The sequence below is a fragment of the Amborella trichopoda genome, chromosome 12 (assembly GCF_054954075.1).
Source record: "Amborella trichopoda isolate Santa Cruz 75 chromosome 12, AtrichopodaSantaCruz75HAP2 v2.0, whole genome shotgun sequence".
Lineage (NCBI taxonomy): Eukaryota > Viridiplantae > Streptophyta > Magnoliopsida > Amborellales > Amborellaceae > Amborella > Amborella trichopoda.
In genome coordinates, this window is record NC_142347.1 from 2,184,797 (window position 1) to 2,206,556 (window position 21,760).

General features: G+C 31.2%; 2 long non-coding RNA genes across 2 annotated transcripts in view; both read right to left on the minus strand.

The window, feature by feature from the left end:
- LOC148779357 (uncharacterized) overlaps positions 1 to 3,689 on the minus strand; it is a 35,704-nt gene extending 32,015 nt beyond the window's left edge. Inside the window, exon 1 of the long non-coding RNA XR_016046093.1 lies at positions 2,270 to 3,689. This is a non-coding gene — a long non-coding RNA (uncharacterized LOC148779357). The remainder of the gene's footprint in view (positions 1 to 2,269) is intronic.
- A 5,127-nt stretch (positions 3,690 to 8,816) lies between these two features.
- LOC148779358 (uncharacterized) lies at positions 8,817 to 19,932 on the minus strand. The gene is made up of 3 exons (XR_016046094.1): positions 19,043 to 19,932; positions 14,461 to 14,533; positions 8,817 to 9,569 (listed from the first exon to the last, which is right to left on the minus strand). It is a non-coding gene; the product is annotated as an uncharacterized LOC148779358 (long non-coding RNA).
- Positions 19,933 to 21,760: the final 1,828 nt, after the last annotated feature.

Sequence of the window (21,760 nt, forward strand, 5' to 3'; positions counted from 1 at the left end):
AAGGACTTTGAATCTTGAAGAGCGAGTTGAGCGCTGCTCGAAGAGGGGAAGGAGAAGAGGATTTCGCCATTTGCGAGGCGACTGCATGTGATATTGGGTTCCGTCCAATATTTTTGTGCAGCCCTTTCCATGCCTCTGATGTTATGGCACTCAGGCTGGAAGCTTCCAATCAGAGATGCGAGCAGTTAAGGTGATGATTTTTCGACCTCTCCCGGGTCGATGGAGATAAAGAAGGGGAGAAAAGGGGACCAAGCGTGCTGCGTTTCCTTTGCTCTTGAAGCAAGGGAGGGGGATTGGATGGAGTGGGGGAATTAACGGGCTTAGTGGAGGCTACAACCTGGGAAAAGGAGGCCTTAGGGGAAGGATGGGAGACGGGAGGAAGGAAGGGGGGAGGTAAGCGAAGGTCTCAGTTGGGGGGGGGGGGGGGGGGGGAAGAGAGGAGGATGGCGAGGTCCTAGGATAGAGTTTGTAGATATCGTTCCAGCATGTAGGAAGGTGAGAGACGAGAGGGGAGGAGCGAGAGACGCGAGAAGAGACTCTCATCACATTTTTTTCTGATTTGTTGATGGGGTAAATGGGCCTTTCTTAATAGTTTCAGGTGCAGATCGGTGTTTTAAAACCTAATGATTTTTTTATCCTTTATCGCCAATCTGGATGGAAATTTTTGAGACCGAACTGGTTCCAGGATGGTATGGTCCTAATCATGTTCAACCTTAAAAATCCCCTTTGTACATGTTTTTTTCTTTTTTTTAAAGCTTCTCTGGTGTTTTCTTAGGTCTTCTCTAAGTCACCACCATATAAACCCCTATTTCAATTTTTATTTTATTTTATTTATTTTTAAATACTTTATTGGTCACCGATTCGTAATAATACAATGATCCAACACCAATTTCTAGGTGAACGATCCACCCACTTATCTGGATTTTAAAACACAATTGTAAAGTACAGCCACCCTGAATAGACAATAGACAAAACATTAGATGGACATGTGAAACATAAAAGAAAGGGAAAAGGAATACAGATAAAAAGAAGAAGAGCAATAAAGATTTAATCAAAATGAACATACCTAACAATATGCCTCAGAGAAATGGACTGACCAAAAATATGATTTGTTCAATGTGTAAGGCCATTATACATATTTATATAAGTCCTTTAATATTCTACTAGTAACATCCAAACACAAACTATCCAAATGCAACAGGTAATTCTCTCGCTCCTGTTATCTCAAGAATTCTTAATGGAAGAACTGGGTTAAAAACTTCATGCAGTGATTTATGACATAAAAACTAATACTAAACCAGTAAGGGCACTGGTTCAGTTGGACCGGCTCAAAGATCGGAACGGTTTAATAAATTAAACAATTAATAAAATTAGTAAATAAAGAAAAAGGGTAATTAGAGAAAAAGGGTAAATAGAGAAAACTACAAAAACATAGGAAATATATTCTTTTTTTGAAAAATATGAAAAAACAAAGAAATAATCATTGGCAATAACTCAAATTTGTAAAGAGAACACAAAAAAAAAAAAAAAAAAAGCTCATAACATAAAACTAAAAACGCTAGTCATGAACCACAATCATAATTAGGGAGAAAGTAAGTAAACCAGCATAATTTATTCAAAAATAAATAAAAAAGTAGAAAATTAAAAAAACAGAAAATATTCTTTGAGTTTTCTTTTTTTAAAATTTCTGCTTTTTTCCTTTTTTTGGATTTTTTCTGTTTTTCTGTCTTTTAAATTGAATTTGAAAAATAAAAATAAAAATAAAAAAATACAAAAAAATGCTCTAGGCATATTTCTTTTCGTTTTTTTTTTGGTATTTTCGATTCATTTCATTGTTTTAATAGCTTTTACAAAATATAAAAGCCCTTGCAAGTTGCAATTTAAAAACCCAATGTAAAAAAAGAAATTTGCAACAAATAATATTTTTTCTTTTCTGATTTTTTGGATATTTTAGGGGCTTTTATAAATTTTAATTACAAATGCCCTTACAAATTATAATATTAAAATTAAAACTATATATGTAAGAAAAACCAAAAAATATAGGGATTTTCCCTTTTTACATTTCTGGGTAACATTTTGAGGAGCTTTTGTAATTCCTTTTGCAAATTATAAAAGCCCTTTAAAAAAAACTGAAAATTGCAACCAGAATATTAAAAATACCTCTAAAATTGATAAACCCGAATTCTTAATTTACTAAACCCAATAAGGCAGCATAATTTTTTAAGTATCTTTCTATTTTCTGACAATATTAAAATAAATAAAAACTTACCTGGTGTGAAATCTGGCCGGAATATCACCGGAATTTGGCTTGAATCTACTTGGCAGAGGCTTCTTGAGCGAAAGATATAGAAAGCATCGATGAGCCCCTTTCTCCCCTTTAATCTCTTTTTTACCATCATTATGAATTATGAAGTGGAATATGTGGAATTCTGTAAACGTGACTGGTAAAGGGAAGCAGGTGGCGACACGAATAACCCTTCTCTTGGATTTTATACGACACGTTCCTCCTTCAATATTACACCTGTAATTCTCAACCTCCCTCTCTCTCTCTAACAAACAAATCAACTCACAACCTGAGGAGAGAGGTTGTATTCATTCGTTGAGAGAGAGTAGAAATGGAGATGGACGTTACCGTTTTAGTGAGGGAGGGAGAGTGGTGTTCAGTCTTTGAGAGAGAAAGGCCAGAAGTGGACAAGGAGTAGCCCCCCTTATTTGAGCTGGAATCCCCCCCCCCCCCTTATTTGAGCTGGAATTCCCCCTTGTTCCAATCGAAAACCAAGTTTTAAATATCTCTCTCTCTCTCTCTCTCTCTCTCTCTCTCTCTCTCTCTCTCTCTCTCTCTCTCTCTCTCTCTCTCTCTACAACAATGTCGTCTCTCTCTTTGCCCACCTCCAACAATACTGTATCTAATCCTCAGACAAACCCAACTCTCTCTCTCTCTCAACAACAATTTCATGCCTCCGTCCCTCGAAACAAACACAGCTAACCTCACTACAAAACAAAAAAAACACCCCCTTTCTAATTCTCTCTCAAAAGTGCATATACCGCCTCTTTCATCTATCCCTCTCTCTCTCTTTACTGCAACTCTATCCTGCTTCCAAATGTCTTCAAATCTCTCCCTCTACCTCCTTCCAATCCTCCTACTCTTAATGCCACTCACAACCAAAGCCTCATCTCTCTCTCTCGAATCTCATCTCAATGTAATGGGACAACCCTCCCACCTCCTTGCAGAAAACCGTGAACGAAACCCTAGATTGCCTTCAATCCTCAACAAATTCAAGTCGCAGCTTCTGCATCAAAGGAACAAACTTTAAAATTTATGGCTTTGCCCAATGCAGAGGCTATCAGAACCCTGGAAATTGCTCCCTCTGTATCAGTGAAGCAAAAAACAGAGCTCAAAGCGACTGTAATGGCGTATCAGAAGCTAGGGTTTACTCTGAGACCTGTGTGCTCTTTTAATAGAAATTTTTCCAGCGCCAGAAAGTCTTTTCCGGTGAAAGGGCCGGAATGCGGCGAAACCCACCAAGTCCCAGTGAACTTTTCGGCGAAAGTTTCAGCTTTGGTTGCGGAGCTCTCGTTGCAGAGGTTGGTGGGAAGAAGGGAGAGAAAGAGGATGGAAGAAAAGAGAACGAGAGAGAGAGAGACCGAGCGGTTGGGAAAGTAGACAGACAGAGAGCGGTTGGGAGATTTACATCGTGAGATTGAAACACGTTAGGAGAGAGTTAAAAAAAGGATTTCTTTTTTAATTTGTTTGGGTTAAAAATTGAAATAAAAATAGATATAGTTATTTGAAGGGTCGTAACATTACTTTTAAAAGTTTGAATTTAAGAAGAAATAATAAAAGCTGGAGATATTTTCCTTATAAAATTTTAAGAATGGTTAAAATCTAAGTGGATCCCTATAAAATCTTGTAAATGGATAGTGTAGATAATATGCTGTAAAATGTACTATTTTTAAGATTTAAGATCTTTTTATTTTTCATGGTCATCCATTTCGATATCAAGATGATCAATCAAAGGGTTTTTCAACATTAAAACTACTTTTTTCGATTATTTTTTAGGTGTTCTTAGCTCTACATTATAAGGTTGCAACCTTATATAAACTTTTTCGCTAAATGAAATAGTCTATATTTGTTTTTTTCCATGTTAACAATATTTATTGTTTTATAGAATTAATATAATTATATTGAAATTATTATTGTTTGTTGTCTTACTAACTTGTTAAACCTATGTCATTATAATCATGTGAATACAATTACATTAATATTATACTAATATTATTATGTTGAATGAATATAAGTATGCAAAAATTGTTAAGTTATTTACTATTAAATAATTTATTGTTATAAACATATTAGAATATCACATAATTTAATGTATTAAATTGCTGCATTATTAATAAATTGTTATTATGATATCGATTATGCTATTTTCATATTTAATATAGACTATTATTTAAAATTAATATATTTATAACTTACATATATATTAACAAATAATTAGTTGTTAATTTGTTATTGTTACAATAACTTATTTGGTAGAGCAATAAAAATTTAATATGATTTTAAAGGGTGCGGTTTGTATAGAACCTGGGCTCTAAACAATCAAATTAGAGGGTACCTTCAAAAGTGTCGATGAATGTGGTTTCAATACTGAAAATCTTTGTGATGCCTTAAACTATATTTTCATCTTTATTTATAAAATTTAAAGCTAAGCTTCAAAAATAGTGTAGATCGACAGATATATGAAATCTTGAAAATCTTGAAAATTGACAATCCAAAAATGCGTTACAAAATACATTATTTCCACAACTTGAAATCCATGTTTTTTTCTCATGTATATGCATCTTGTTGTCGAGATGATCAATTTGAAGATATTTGGACATCGAAACAACTTCTTCTAGTGAATTTTTGGAAGTATGCTTTTTTTTTTTCTTTTTTTCTTTTGACAAGATTGCAAAGACTTATTGCTCAATTATTCTAAATATTACACTGAAGAGATGAAAAACACAACAATTAAAAGGATAAGGAATTGAGCAACAAAGATGGGGTCGGCACTCCATCCTTAGTAATCGAGTCTGCCCTCTCACTAGCTTTCCTAAAGACATGATTGAAAGCCACTACCTTATTTCAACAAATATCCAGAGCCTCCAACCAAAACATTCTCAACCTCCAAGGTGGCTTACTAGATCTGGACATCCAGTTGATAACATTTGGAAAATCCCTTTCCACCAACCATGCAAAATGATCACAATGATCCTTCACCAGATTTAAACCTTGAAGCATAGCTAACATTTTTGCTTGGTTTGCTGTAGTTATTCCACACAAGTCACAAAATGTGATTATCTCTACACCCTGATAATCTCTAACCACACCAACAAAACCAGTACGTCCTGGATTTCCAAAAGAACTACCATCAAAATTCAACTTAAGACATCTAGGATTGGGTGGGGGCCCATTGACAACGAATAATGAATCTAAAGATCTGTTGGTGTAACAAACTCCTCACATTTAGCTGAACATCAATAGTTGAAACCCCAAAACCTTCTTTCGTAGAAGAAAACCACAACCAAACATTTTGAAAAATCTTATCTTTTACACGATCCAACTCCCAATTGAAACCTTAAAATATTCGCTTATTTCTCTCCAACCAAACATCCCAAAGGATTGAAGCCCTGGAAATATGTCAAATCATCACCCCCTTTTTAGGCAAACAAGGAGTCCAGAGTTGATCAAAGAGATCAATAAGATGTGCCAGTAAAGGCATTTGAAAACCAATACTTGAAATGCTCAAGTCCACAATGCTGAAGTAAATTGATAATGAATGAATAAATGCTCTCCAGTGTCCTCATCATTTTTACACAACAAACAAATATTGACGATTATTTTCCACCTCTTCTTCAAATTGTCAATTGTTAGTACTTTATTTTACGAAATAGTCCATAAGAAGATTTGAATCTTGTGTGGGATGCGCCATTTCCAAATGGATATGAGTTTTGGGTGTTCCCATCTTAATCTATCATGAAATAATAAATGATACACCGATTTCACCGAGAACATATCATCCGTAGTTAACTCCCATACAACCTCATCTTCATGATGTCTGGATATATAAATCGTATCAAGATCTAGTAACAGCTCACAAAGTGATTAAGAACAACATCTGACACCCTATTATAGCTCAAACGAATATCCTAGGAAATCTATCAGCAATCCACCTTATAGCATCCTCCACCTTTAAATGTTGATTGACTGTTCTATCAAACACTTATTTATACTTAAATCTCAACAGTCCATCACCTAGCCACTCATGATTCCAAAAATCAATAGTGGACCCTCCACCTACTTCCAATTTGAAATTGTATATAAACTTTTCCCAATTTGAAATTGTATTAAGTTGTTGTCGTTATGTAAAGTCACCCCTACTGTCACTCTATAGAACCGTACATGAGATCTTTCACCTCTTACGGCTCCTCGTTCAATTTTTTCAACGTAATTGGATTCTTTCGAAGTATATAACAAGTTGTTCAGACAATTCCAAGGCGGGATTGTATACAATAAGACAAATTATTTTTGATACGATGTCCGATGTGAAATCTGATAGCTTGGGTGTGTCACAAATTTTGAGAATATTCTTTTCAACTTTGAGCTTGGTCAATGAAATAAGATTAATTGTGACTCTTTTGTACTTAAAGGTAAATGGTCTCATTATATATTTTCCCTTCTAAGGCACACATGAAATGACTTGATGAATTGTCGAAACAATTTAATGAGTGACACCAACATGATGAAGAGAAATAACAATGATATGTTTTATTTTGGTATTAGGTTGTATTTTAATTGTTATATGTTTCATTTTAGACCATGTATTTATAATAATGTTGACTATTATTAGCTCTCTTTTTTAATGATGAGTGAATAGTTAACAAACATCCAGATAGGAAAACATCTCAGTATTCAAGTATTTTTTTCAAAATAATTAAAGTACATATTGCACCACTCCTATGTTTTTTGAAAACTTAAAAAACACTACTTTTAGATATTTTTAGTGATTTTTTGAATTTTTTGGGCCAAAACCCGTCGATCTGCTCGATTCTCCAATTCGGATTGCCGATCCATCGATTTGACATGGTGTTTAGTGAGATTGATCTGGGTCCTTGACGGTTCTCTACAGTAAAACAGTTCTCTTCACTATTTTTTCTATACAGTACCGTCGCTTTAGCAATCTAAACCAATTTTTAAGGTGCCCATTCCAGGTCTAGGATCTATTTTTTAAATCACTGATTGAGATAGAGAGAAAGTTCTATTAGGATGATCTGTCTCTCTCGAAAATCTGAAAATCTGGTGCAAAAGTTCTTGGTGCAGAGCTCATTTAGAAAATTCTAAGATCATGCTAATTACCTTCGATTATCTTAGGGGTATTTTCTTGTTGTCCTTGAAATATGTAAACCATATCTCTCTCCTTCTCCTTTTCCTTTAAATATCACTAATCTCTCTCTCTCTCTCCAAGTGGTGCAAAAATATCGCTCAAACACGCACTCTCTCTCTCTAATTCTTGGAGGCAAAGAAAATTCTCCAAACGGTTAGATTTGAGGATGTCACCATGTACATGCGTCATATTTTATTTAAAAATTTAAGAGTGATTTGCAAGAGGACTGGAAAACTTTAGCAATTATGGGTGTAAATTACGCAAAATGTTAGTCAATTTGTGTTTTTTTTTTTTCAAAATTGCCCTATGGTATGAGAATGTCATTTTCAAACCACATTTTAATTTTTTTTCTTTTTTTCGTTAGTAGGGTAATGCCCCAAGCTTTAGGGATTGTGCCTAGGAAGTCCGAGGTTGAAATCCTCGGACTGCCCTCTAGACTGAGTAGGCCTTTGTTCCAGAGCGGTCCGAGGTCTCCATCCTCTAACCGTTCTTTCCTTTTTATTTTTGAGAAAAACAATGGTCCAAGGTCCCCATCTTTGGACCGTTTTTTTTATTTTTATTTTTGAGAAAAACAGCTGTATGAGGTTCCCATCCTTGAAGTACGCTTTATTTCTTATTTTTTAAGAAAAATAGTGATACAAGAATGGGACCTCAGACCTCTATGGATTATGCATATCTCAATTCCAGGCATTCTGAGGTTCCCATTTTCGAATCACGCTTTATTTAATGCTTTTGAGAGTATGGACCTCGGTAAGGACCTCGGATTGCATTATTTCTATACAAACCGACAGAACTACAATTTTCGGTGAGGTTGTGTTGCAGCCAATCAAAACATTTCCCCAAAGAGAGAGAAATATGTTAAGCTGTTCAATGTATTACAATCAACAAAAATAACAGAAAAAAACCCAAAGAGAGAGAAATATGTTAAGCTGTTCAATGTATTACAATAAACAAAAATAAAAGAAATAAAAAAAACCCAACATGACTTTGATGTTCCATCTCTTTGAATCTTACAATTGAAAAGTAAGATCCTAATCTACACTAAATATGTCCTAAATAACTGAAACACGCTTAAAAACACCAAAACTGGGGCACAAGCACAAGTATCAAACTCTGGAAGCTCTTTCCAATAAGATACAAATACATATGATAAATAAAAATAACCTCTGTTATGACCCAAACAAATCTCTTGTAACTCAACAAAAATGGAAACCACAGAAAAGTACCTCTGTATACAAACACATTTTCCGCACAATTTCTAAAAAGCTGAATATTATTTCAAAAAGTGCCTTCAACTATTAGGAAATCACACAGATAGCATCCATTTAAAAAAAAAAATGAGCTGAACTCTTAATTAAATTATTAAATTAAGTGAATGTTGTTTGATACAATAAACTTAAAGCAAAAGCAAAAGTAAATACAGGAGTTCAGAAAATCGAGACCATGATCGAGATCACCCATCAGTAAAATATATGCCGGCGAGGATTAAGATCATCCATAAACAGAATATAACCATCAACAGCATATATACAATAGTAAAACTTCATGGATTGGATCACAGATGTCGGTTGTCCTCACCAAAAATTAGTTGAAGCAATCATCGAGGTAGAGATCGAGATTGATTGCCGGTGAGAGAGAAAGGGCGATATCCATTAGTAGAATTGGGTAGAGGGCTTCACCGAATAAGGATAGAGAACTTCTTGGAGGGGGGAGCGATGGCAACCAATAGGAGTAATCAGCTCGAAGAGGTTTCCTACACTTGGATCCAACTCCTCCACTTCCCTTGGGAGTTCATCTGGAATTGAGAAGCAAGTACGAAGCCATTTTAAGTCATCTGTGGTCAATTCTAACTCATCCGTGCTAACTCGCGATTCACGGTCTTCTTGGCCGAAAAGAAAGGAGCTTTCAGTGCTTAGGAACTCTTTCGTGGCCGCATCAGATTCAAATTGTTGTATATCAATATTGGAGGGAAATAACGATTTCATCACGCTATCAAAATCTATACTACCATGTTTTGTATCCTTTCTTCTTTTTAAGACAGGTTCCCTTCTTTTTGTAGGTTCCCTACTTCTTTTTAACTTTAGGGTGTGGCGTTGGACTTCCATGAGTGAATTGCAGAATAGTTGGCTCTTACTTCTCTCACTGAGACATAAGCAAAGAAAGGGAGAGTTAGACATGAATACGGAGCAGGAAACTTAAGAATTATAAATAAAAAAAGGCAATTATACATAAATATGGAGCAAGAAAGTTACGAAATATATATAAAAAACACCAATGGAAAATAAATCAAAGAGATTACTATTCATATTGTGAAAACATTCACTTCTATCGAATAACCCACAAAAACCTTGGGAAGAAAAATCAGACAACCTAAATAATTAATAAAATAACTAAGAAAATTATTAAATATAGAAAAAGGGAGAATAGATAATACTACAAAATATTAAAAAATATTTATATTTTTTTGAAAAATCTGAAAAAATAACGAAATAATCATAGGCAATACAATAACTCAAAATTTGTAAACAAAATACAAAACAAAAATCTCATACAATCATAATTAAGTAAACCACCACAATTTATTCAAACAATTGAAAAAATAGAAAATTCACAAAGTAGAAAATTTATTCTATGTTTCTTCTTCTTCTTTTCCTTTTTCTTTTTTTTTTGGAATTTCTGTTTGTATTTTCTTTTTTAAAATCAAAATTGTAAAATAAAAATAAAAAAGCCAAAAAAAAGGCCTAGATTTTGTTTTTTGTTTTGTGTGTTTTTTTTATTATATTTTGTTTCGATAGCTTTTAAAATGCAAAAACCCTTGCAATTTGCGCCTTAAAAACCCATAAAGTACAAAAACAAATTGCACTAAATAAAAAACCAAAGAACTAAAGGAAGAAGAAGAAAGCAAACTTACCTTGAACAAAATTCTATGAAGTCAACAATAAGACCATGAACCTTAAACTTTTAGACACAGAGAAGAAGACCCAAGGACTCTAAACTTTGGGGTGTTGTGTAAAAAGAAGGGGTGGGTCTATAATTATTTAGGACCCTCAACTTTTGGTTTTCAAATTTGTATAAACCACGCCTTCAACAGATCTCGTGCCACACATTGTTGAAAATCAACGGTGGAGAATCTCGGCCAAAACTTGTTAGGAATCCTAAGGCTAATCTACTTCCTTGAATTAAGGAAGATCTAAACGGAATTATATTTCCTAACATTAAGGAAAATTAGTTATAGGTATCCAAATTTGGATAATATTTGGACAAAAGCTTTATCATGAAAGAAAATTAAAGACCCAATCAGTGTAGGATTTAGGATGTAGTTTAACTAGACCCTATTGATCCGGGATTTTAGGATGCAATTTTTTCTTCTTAACTTGGATAAGATTTGCACAATTTTAATTCGGTTTTTCATAAGATTATACGAGTACTTCAAACTTCAAAGAGAGAGAGGGCGTGTAATTATTTTCCACGAAAAAAAAAAAAAAAAGGGAACTCAATTGTTCTTTTGAGAGAGAGAACAAATATAACTAAGTTGAAAAAAAAGACTTCCAAACTCTCTCTCTCTCTCTCTCTCTCTCTCTCTCTCTCTGAAAAAAAAAAAGAGTATATTGTCTCTTCAGGACCTATTGGGCAAGAAACTAAGAATTCAAAATCCAATGCCCAATCTCCTCTCTCTTTAGTGTCCGTACTCACAAGCTTTCATGATTTCCAATTAATATCAAGAATTTCTTAGAAAATAAAAAAGATAAGGAAGTATCAAGAAAATCAATTCATATTAATTTTGCATTAATGCCATTTTCTAAGGAAATCATGAAGTTAAAGAAGCTAGCACTGATGTTAATAAATTAATAAATAAAGGGAAAATATGGGATTAGCTCACTAGCTCGAACATATGAGTCAAACTTTTCAGATTGAATATGGATCGATCTGACGATCACGGATGTCCGGTAGTGTTTGAATTTTAGCTTTTTTTTTTCTACAAATCCAAATTACTTGAATATTTAGGGGTGTGTTCATAAAAAATAGTTGAATATTTGAAAACTATCAAAAAAATTATTTTACATGAAATAAATTGACCAAAATACCCCAAAAATTTTTGAGGGGTATTTTGGTCATTTTATTTTTTGAGGATAATTTTTTTTATATTTTTATTAGGTGCGCCTTGATGAAAAGAACGTACACCTAAAATTTCTGTAGAAAAAAAATAAAATTCAAGCACTGTCGGACATTCGTAATCGTTAGATCGGCTTAAATTCAATCTGAACCGCTGGACCATTGGGCTCATATGTTTATATGAGCTAATGGACTAATCCCATCTTTTCTCATAAATAAATTACCAAAATAGAAACAAAAAAAAAATAAAATAAATTCACCAAAACACAACCCAAAAAAAATGAAGAAATTGTTCATCAAAATAAAAACCAAAAAAATCAAGAAATTATTCACCAAAGCACAAACCAATAAAATCAAGAAATTATTCACCAAAATAAACAAATCAAAAAATTACTCACCAAGTCTTCCTAAGAGGACTAAGAGAAAAGAATAAAAATCAGAAAAGAAAACACACAAAGAGAAGAAGAAGAATACAAGTTGGAAAGAAGACTAAATATACCTGAAAAATGCCATACTCCTATCCTCTCTTTCTCTCTCCCTCTAACGAAGCTCTGAATATGATCTGATATGATAATAATCTTCATTTTTGAATGAATACATATAACACTACTATTATTATTATTATAATTATTATTATAATTATTATTATTATTATTATTATTATGTAAAAAGCCCGAGCCACGTAGTTTGAGAAACGGAGGAGCGAGAGTCTAGCTTCGGGCAATCAATTGGTTTAGATGTACAGTGCAGTCACCAAAGGTCTACTTAAACCAACCAATACAAATAACGTAATATAAAATATGATTTATGTTCTTTTCCACATATGATTCCTCACCGCTAATTTTCACGAAAAACTTAAATTTTAAGTGCTTTTCTTTAAAATTACTTATTTGATAGTAAATCCCTAAATTGTAGATGCATAAAGTACTATTATCTAGGTTCTTTTTTATGGATCAAATGCACAAAATGTTCATAGAGGAACACATTAGATAATTTTTTACAGCTATAGTATCCGTACGAAATGACGAAGCTTTCTTGATTCCACGTGTTTGTTTCATTAGAATAAAATACATGATTTTCTATTAATATCAAGAGGTTACTAGAAAATCAAGAAAATAAATAAGTTACAAGAAAATCAAGAAGATAAATCAGTTCCGATTCAAACAAATTTGGCATTAATGCTATTTTCAGAGAGGGTGCAGTTGGCATACGGATGCAGCCGTGTAGCTGTAGAGGTAAGGTGCACCTTCAAATTTTATCATGGTATATAATTTTGATGTAAAATGTTCTTAAGATATTTTCAAATTTTATTTTTATATCTAATTATAGAATTTAAAATTTCAAAAATGGTTAAAATCAAGTAAATATATAAGTATATGAAAATCTTGAAAATGGACGGTATAGATAATATGTTGTAAAATGCACTATTTCTGAGGCTTAAAATCTTTGTTTTTTTCATGGTCATACATCTCAATATCGAGATGATCAATTAAAGGGTTTTTCAACATTAAGATGATCAATTAAAGGGTTTTTCAACATTAAAACTACCATTTTCGATGGATTTTTGAAGTGCATCTGTAGTTCTACATTATAAGGTTGAATCCTTATATAAACTTTTTCCATCCCTAAAGAAAATAATGAAGCCACGACTCGTGTTACTAAATGGCACACTTGAGCCAAAAAACCACCAAAGAGACAAATCAAGAACTAATTCCAAATAAAAAAAATAAAAAATTATTAATCAAAATAGGAACAAAAAATAAAAATAAATTATCCGCTAAAACACAACTCAAGAAAGTCAAGATATTATTCACCAAGATAAAAACCAAGAAAATCAATAAATTATGGATGCGGTTAGTATGCGGCCACCCCGCAGATTGTACATCTGTTGGCTTGGCAATAAATATATTTTTAAAATATAATTTAATCCTAATTTTTAGAGAATATATATTCTTTAACATGGAGATCATGAATATAAAAAATAAAATAAAATAAAATAAAACTAAAAATGATAATTATATTAAAAAAACATTTGAACCGTTAGTTACAACTGTTTTTAGATGGACCACCTATATGCATCCATCTTTAAAATGGATGCTTTATACCTCTGGACCACATATTGTAGATCTAGCCCACATGAAACAATTGTTCTTAAATTATTCATCAAAACATAACCTAAGAAAATCAATAAATTATTCACCAAAACAAAAACCAATAAATTCAATAAATTATTCACCAAAATAAAAAGCAAGAAAATAAAAAAATCTATTCACCAAAAAAAACCAATAAATTAATATTGCTATTATGCAATCGTTAACTCTAGACAGATCAAAGAAAATGGTATTCATCATGAGAAGGATTCATTTTTCTCATCAGACCATCAAACCAAAAGATTATGGCTAGCTCTTTCTCTTTCTTTTTTTTTTTTAAAAAAAAAATAAAATTGTTGTGACTACTAGAGGGTGGGGCGTTATATCAAGGCATCCGCCCCCTAATCACCCATACCCCAACGCCAAATAAGGTTACAATTGGCTGATAAAAAATACAAAACAAGTACGAAAATCACATAATATAACATACCTATAAAAGTTAAAAAAGAAGAAGATTTTCTAATTTTTTGAACTTTAACCACGAACCTTCATTAAAAAAAAATAAAGACTACAAAAGAAGAAGAGGTAGATAGTATTAGAGAGAGAGGAAGAGGAAGAAGAAGAAGATTTATGAGAGAGAGAGTTCATGTACAGTGGCTAAAAGAAAGTCCAACTCCATGAATAGTGAACAATGTGCAAATCCAATATTACTTTTCCTAAGAGGAATAAGAGAAAGGAAAACCAAAAGGAAATACCACGAATATAATAAAATAAAAAAACACACAAAGAGAATAGTAAAAATACAAGTTAGAAAAGAAGAATGAAAATACCTGAAAAATGTCTCACTTCTGTTCTTCTTCTTTCTCTCTCTCTAACCCAGCCCTGATTATGTCGCCCAATTATCTGGTGTGATCTTCAACTTGTGAGGCCTTTTGAATCCATAAAATTATCATTTCTTATGTAAAAAATCTTACGAAATAATGTAACATATATTGATTTATGTTCCTTTTGATATATGATCCCTCACAAAGTTTTTTGAAAAACTTAAATTTTAGTTACTTTTCTTCAAAAAAAAACACGTAAATCCCTAAATTTTAAATGCATAAAGTAATATTAAATAGGTTGTTCTTCATGGATCAAATAAACAAAATGTTCATAGAGGAACACATTAGACATTTTTTTTGGGTGATGTTGCCAGGGGACCACCTGTGCTCAATAAATGCACTTAGTTCAAAATAACTAATATCTTTACTGTTAAAGATGATATCATCCTTCATTATTTTAATTAAAATGTTTGATAAATTTTATAAATTATTAAAGGAAAAAGTTTATATCTAAACAATCATATTCGAGCCCACCTCAAAATTTTCACTGGAATAGGTTGTTTTGATGCCCAAATATCCCGAATTGTTTTGATGCCTAAATATCCTCAAATTGATCATTTGGACATCAAGATGTATGGGCATAAGAAAAAAAATGAAATTCAAAATTTGAAAATAGTGCATCGTGTAATGTATTTTTGGACCGTCATTTTTCAAGATTTTATAGTTTTCATAGATCTGCTTAATCTATACTTTTTTTTAAGCTTTAAATTTTATAATTAAAGACGAAAATGTATTTTAAGGCTATCATAAAGATTTCCAGTATTGAACCCACATTTGTTGACACTATTTGAAGGTATACTTTACTTTGATTGTTTAGAGCCTCGACTCTACACAAACTACACCCATTATTAAAAGGTGCAATGCATCCATAAATTTGAAACCTACGACATTGCCAATTTAAATAAATTTCAAATTCATAATATTTTCCAAGTATTTGTTCTAAGAGCTATTAATTTTATATGTAAGGCTAAATTTTCTAAAAAATAAAATAAAAAATTAAGAATAAATTAGTTTAAGAGCATAAATTTAAAACATCAAATTTTATAAAATTAATTACAAAAACTAATAAAATTATGATTATTAAATAAAATTTATAACTAGATAATATCATTTACTTATAGACAATACCAATTTTAAATATAAATATCTTTTAAAAAAATGTAGCACATAACATTTGTTTAAAATAAATGGGCATTTTAATATGATTTTGAAATTGATTTATTGTTGATTTTATATAGTAATTAAAATAGTTAAAATAACAAAATTTTAAATTGTACACAATAAAAACAAAATGGGTCATTATTTTTATTATAATTTTTAAAATTAAAAATTTACTGAAAAGGCCAAAAAAATAAATAAATTATGATATCTAATTTCACTTTGGAAAATATTTCATAAATTACTAAATAACATATTCAATTTAAATAAATTTTACATTTATGTTATTTTCCAAGAAACTCAAGAAGTTAAAGAAGTTAGTAATCACGTTACGAGATAGTACCCTTAATCCTAAAAAACCATCAACAAGACAAACCAATAAATTATTCATAAAAAAAAAATTAAATTATTATTCAAAAGAAAAACCAAGAAAATAAGAAATTATTCACCAGAACAAAAATAAGAAATTATTCACCAAAATATAAACCAAGAAAATCAAGAAATTATTCACCAAAACAAAAACCAAGAAAATAAAAAAATTAATTCACCAAAAAAAAATCAAGAAATTATTAAACAAAACAAAAATCATGAAAATGTTCCCCAAAACAAAAACCAAGAAAATCAATAACGTTCTCTTTTCATCCAATAACACACAAAAAAGTAAATAAGATTACAGCTAGTGGATAAAGAGTACAAAATAAGTATAAAAGTCAATAAATATATAACACCCTGGAAAAAGTTCAAAAGAATAAGAAGATATTAGAGACGAAAAGTAATAAGAAAATATTAGAGAGAGAGAGACGAAAAATAAGAAGAAATTTTCAAGACCTTTATTTTTTTATATTATAATTATCTTTGTCAATGAAAAAAAGTCAGCTAGAGCCTTACAATTGGACGGTCCAAAATAAATTCCTCGTAAAATGGCTGATTTTTAAATTTCAAGAACTTCATTTTTTATATTATAATTATCTCTATCTAGAATCTCTAAAAATCTATTCTGCCCTTATCTATTATTACGGGTAAAACAGCATATTTTTAAATTTCCATAACTTTATTTTTTATATAGTAATTATCTTTATCTGAAATCCCTAAAAAATCTATTGCCTAAGTGTGGAAGTCAAGAAATACTTAACTCGTTCGTATAAAAAGGCCATAAGGGAAATAATGGCAAATATTATTAATAAATTTAAAAGTAGTTTTTTATCTTTAATTTCAAAATTACAAAACACTTTAATTTCAAATTTTTGTTTTTTACATACCAATTTAAAAGTGGTTTTTTTATCTTTAATGTACATTAAATATTATTAATAAATATTTTTCTTGATGGATCAAATATACAAAGTGTTCTTATGGATGCACTTTGGACAGTACATTTTTATATGGCCAAAATAGCCAATAACTTTATTGAAAAAACCGATGTTCACTTCTCTCTGTGAAATTAAGAACCAAAAATTCCATCTTAAAAATTCCATTCATATATTAATTTTATTATTTTCATGGGATTCTGTTCCTCTAAACTACAAATCTCTCACTCCCACTAAACCCTCCTTATTTTATAGGTCCATACATGTCAATCTCATTCCATGTCTCTTTTCCTATTTCTATGGGACTTTCTCTCCCTTAATATTTCTCTCTCAACTTCCTTATATTATGATAACTAATCATATTAAATCAAATATTTCTCCTTTCAGGTCCAAACTCTCTGATCCAGGTACATCTCACAAACACCAATAAGAAAATCAGTTGTAAAAAAATTCACATAAACTTATATTACCAATTCATTCCAATATATCTATTGGTTCAAAGAATTTATCGTTCGTGTGTCATCTCTTCCTGATTTTCAATTTTATCTAATATTTATTGTTACTAATCAATAATTTATTTTTTTTTATTTTGGGCGAGTCAGTGGAGAGAGGACCCCTAACCGAGATCGGAATTGATAGTAATGCAAATCGCCAAAGTGCTAATCAATTAAGCACTGATTTTGTTTCTTATGTCGTGATAATTTTCTCTTTTTCACGATGCGTGAGAGCGGATAAGCTATAGTGTAAGTTTTAAATTTTTTATTATTGGGACATTTTTAGGTTGCGTCCCTTTTTTACCATCTGTGCATACAATTTCTAATACATAAAAATACTTATAATAAAAATTATTATGGGAAAATATTAAAGAGAGAGAGGTGGAGAGAGAAAGAAGAAGAATGATTAGGTGGCCTACACTTCGACTAAAATTAGTTTTTTTTTCTAATCTTACAAATTAACCTATCTCATTTATATCTTGCTCGTATTCTCAAATCCTTTCTCTCTCTCTGATATTCTTACGACATGACAGGTCTAATCTGTATGTAACTCGTACGGATTCTTGATCCTTCGCGTTGTTCTATCTATGAAGAGAGAGTATAAGAGGAATGATGTACTAATTAGAGCAAATAACATATAGATCAGTGTTTGTAAAATCAAATCGGAATAGTTAACTGGACATGAGTTCGAAAGCAGTTTAATCGGTCTAACTGATAAACTTGCCGATTCGACCTTTTTGACTAGGCATATCTTGGGCGTCAAAAAATTGTTGAAAAAACAAAAAAAAATTACAAAAAAATCTACTAAAATATGAAGAGTATATAAAGAATGACTAAAACAAAATACATTCAAATAAAGTTGAAAATTAATGAAAAAAATAGATGTTAAATAATCGATTTGTGTCTGAGGGTATTTTAAATTTTTTTTTGAAAAAGATGAGAAAATATAAAAACGAGTATTAATGACCAAAACAATTTTTAATCTTTAATATAATGTAAAGAATATTAAAAAAAGATATTACAAACCAAATTCTTTATTTTTTAAACTTTACCAAGTAAGGTTTCTGAAAATTTTTCAAGAAAATGGTATAATGCCATACAAGGACCGAAGGGAACAGTTTTCTAAAACCTAAATATGATCAAGAGGAAAGAGTAGATAATGGATGCATGTAGGTAAATCCCTAAACCCTAGAAACCTCAGAACTGCAAACTCTATAGTGGTAGGCTTACAAAGTTATATTCAAAGCCTTGAAGGCCTATCATGTACCACAATTCCAGCCAAATTATTATCAAATCAAATCCTAAACAATATAGTAAAATATGCAAATCTTAATTCCTAATCACAAGAAATCCAAACCACATCACATCTTGCAAATAAAGAGAGGGAAGAATTATACATAGAGAAACCAAACTAACTATTGCATGCAGAGGGTATCGATAACAGACCGGTTTTGAAAAGATTAGATAGAGAAATAGGGCTCATCTTCGTAGAGAGAAACCCAACCTGATATTCTGGTTTTACAAAACTTTAGAGAGAGAAGAAGAACTAGACGATACAGAGAGAGAAGTTACCTCCAAGACTCAGAGCAAACTTATTCTCCAAGATGCAGAGCAAACTTATTATCCAAAACGCAGAGCAGGATTTTATACAGGTGTAGCGATATAGAGGGGCAAGGATTAGTTTAAAGAGAGACAAGGAAATGAAAATCAGGAAAATCGAAACTCCAAGTTTTTAGGCAAGATAAATCGAATGAAAACTGGGACTGAAGAAACTGGGAAATTTATTTAAGAGTTTGTCCTAATCTCAATGGATTTGGGAATCAATATAATCCTTGGGATTTTATAGTGCCCTAATCGATATAGAATAAAGAAAATCGCAAAAATTTAAATGTTTCCAGGTGTTTATTGCAAATGATTCAAATTTGAATCCTAACCTATCTTGTTGCTGCGTAACATTCGTTAAATTGATTTGGGATAAAATAACGGAAAATGGTTTGAGAGGGCTGCAGCTCTATCAATAAAGGTAAAGCCCCATCTTAACATTAAAGCATTGGAAGACCTTTACATCGATCATCTCCGTTGAATCTTTTTGGTTTTTGTTTTTTTTTTTTGTTGAAAGTGCTTTCTACTGATGATTTGAAATAAGACCTTTAAAAAAATTTATTTAAAGATCTACAAGATCTATACCATTTTTTTAGTTTCAAATTTTATGGTCGATGCTGAAAATTGATTTTCAAGTCATCATAAAGATTTCCATTGCCAAAGGATCTGCACTAATTATAAAATAAAAATTACTAATTTTTGGGTTGGATCTAGATCATGATCTAGGTCAGATCTGGATCAGATCCACCTACAGAAAATTTTGTGACACTTATATCTAACCTTCAGAAAATTGGACGGTCTATATTTAATCTTGAAGCACTATTTTTTCTAGTATATAGAGATATTGTTTCAGAAAATTTCTTGATGAGAAAAGATTATATCCCAAAATTTGAAACACAAAGAGTACCTGTAGCATGTGTTTTGGACGAGGGAGTAAATGGATATTCTACTTCCTAGGATCTTTTATCGAGCATGATGCGGCGAGGGAAGAATGGTATGTACTGTCGACTGTTGATGGTGCAGATTGCATGGCTTTGACGTACAAAATAGTTTTCAGTTATTAACGGGTTTTCCTATAATAAATAGTGTTTTTTTATAAATTTTTTATTGGGAAAATAACCACTCCCCTCACCGAAACTTCCATCCTTATTAGCCCATTGGATACACCAAAATCTCTTACACCCTTTCAAGTTTAAAATTTTGGGACGGTTATCCCCCCTAATTGTATTTTTTTTTGTTATTCTTTTACAAATTTGATTTTTTTATTTTATAAAATTATCCCTTTCCTTTCTCTTCCGTTACCTAAAACCAATCCTACAACCGTGAATCCCACTCTATAAATTTATACATGATAAAAAAATAATTTTTCTTTAACATTATGACTTAATTTACAATTATAACAATATCGTTTGAACTTGAAAATGATTAATCAAGATATTTGTTACTATTGTTAACGGTTGTTATTATTTATTTATTAAAAACTTTATCAAAATACCTATAAGAGATGAAATATTTAACAATTAATATATTATTGTTATTATTATAATTATTAATTAATTATAATAATTATAAATTATTATCATCAATAAAATTTATATATCAAATAAAAAAAATACGGATGACTAATATATGGGTTTGGTATTTTGTAAAACAAAGATATCAAATTTGTAAAAAGAACATAAAAAAAATATATAATTAAGGAGCTAATGGTCTCAAAGTTTAAAATTGAAGGGTCGTAAAAGATAGTTAATAAGAATGAAAATTTCCGAAAGGGGGCTAGAGGTCATTTTTCCTTTTTTTATTTTATTGACATGGAAAAGGTTCTATCCATTTGATCTTTGACCTAACTTATTAACGACGGTGATTGAAACTTGTCAGAGTCCACCTCGAACTCAGCTCCTTGCCGAACCGAGTACTTGGTTGCAACTCAAGCCATTTAAAAAATAATAAGAATTATATAAGGATGTGGTTTGTATGTGCTCATGCGGGCGCACAAAAATATTCAATCATAATGGCACAACCCAATGCAGGAGCATTGAACACCAAATATTGGGATGTGAAATTCGAAGAAAAAAAAAAAAAAACAAAGACAAATCATACTCTACGACTAACTAAAAAAGGAAACGATAAAAATCAAGTTCGTAAACTTCCCAAAACAATAAAAAAAAATTATGTAAGAATTCAAAAAGTTAAAGAAAGGGTCACGTCCATCCCTTTTACTTTAAAAATAAAACTAAAAGAAATTAGAAAGAATTTAGAATTTATATTCCTCTGCATGCTACCAAAATTTATTTGTTAATAACACCACAATGAATGAAATATCCCACTTCAAGCCAGTAATCATAATTATACCACCTTAGAAAAAAAGCACCATTCAATTCCATGTATTCTAGGTCATCTCCTGAAAATATACCCCTTATCTTATTCTGTGTTTCTAAATCTCGCGAAAATTACGTACGGACCTGAAAAAAGATTCGAAAATACGATATACTCCCTATATACTCATAAATTATACCTAAGGTCGGTCAATACGATTTATTTATTTTTTGACAAAATTACCTCTTGATCTGAAGATGTCATCTTTGGACTGCATTTTAATTTTAAGTTTTTGTTTTCTTATTTAGTAGGGGCGGTCCGAGGTTGAATCCTCGAACTGATCATTTTCTTTTTTGTAAAAAAAATAGCGGT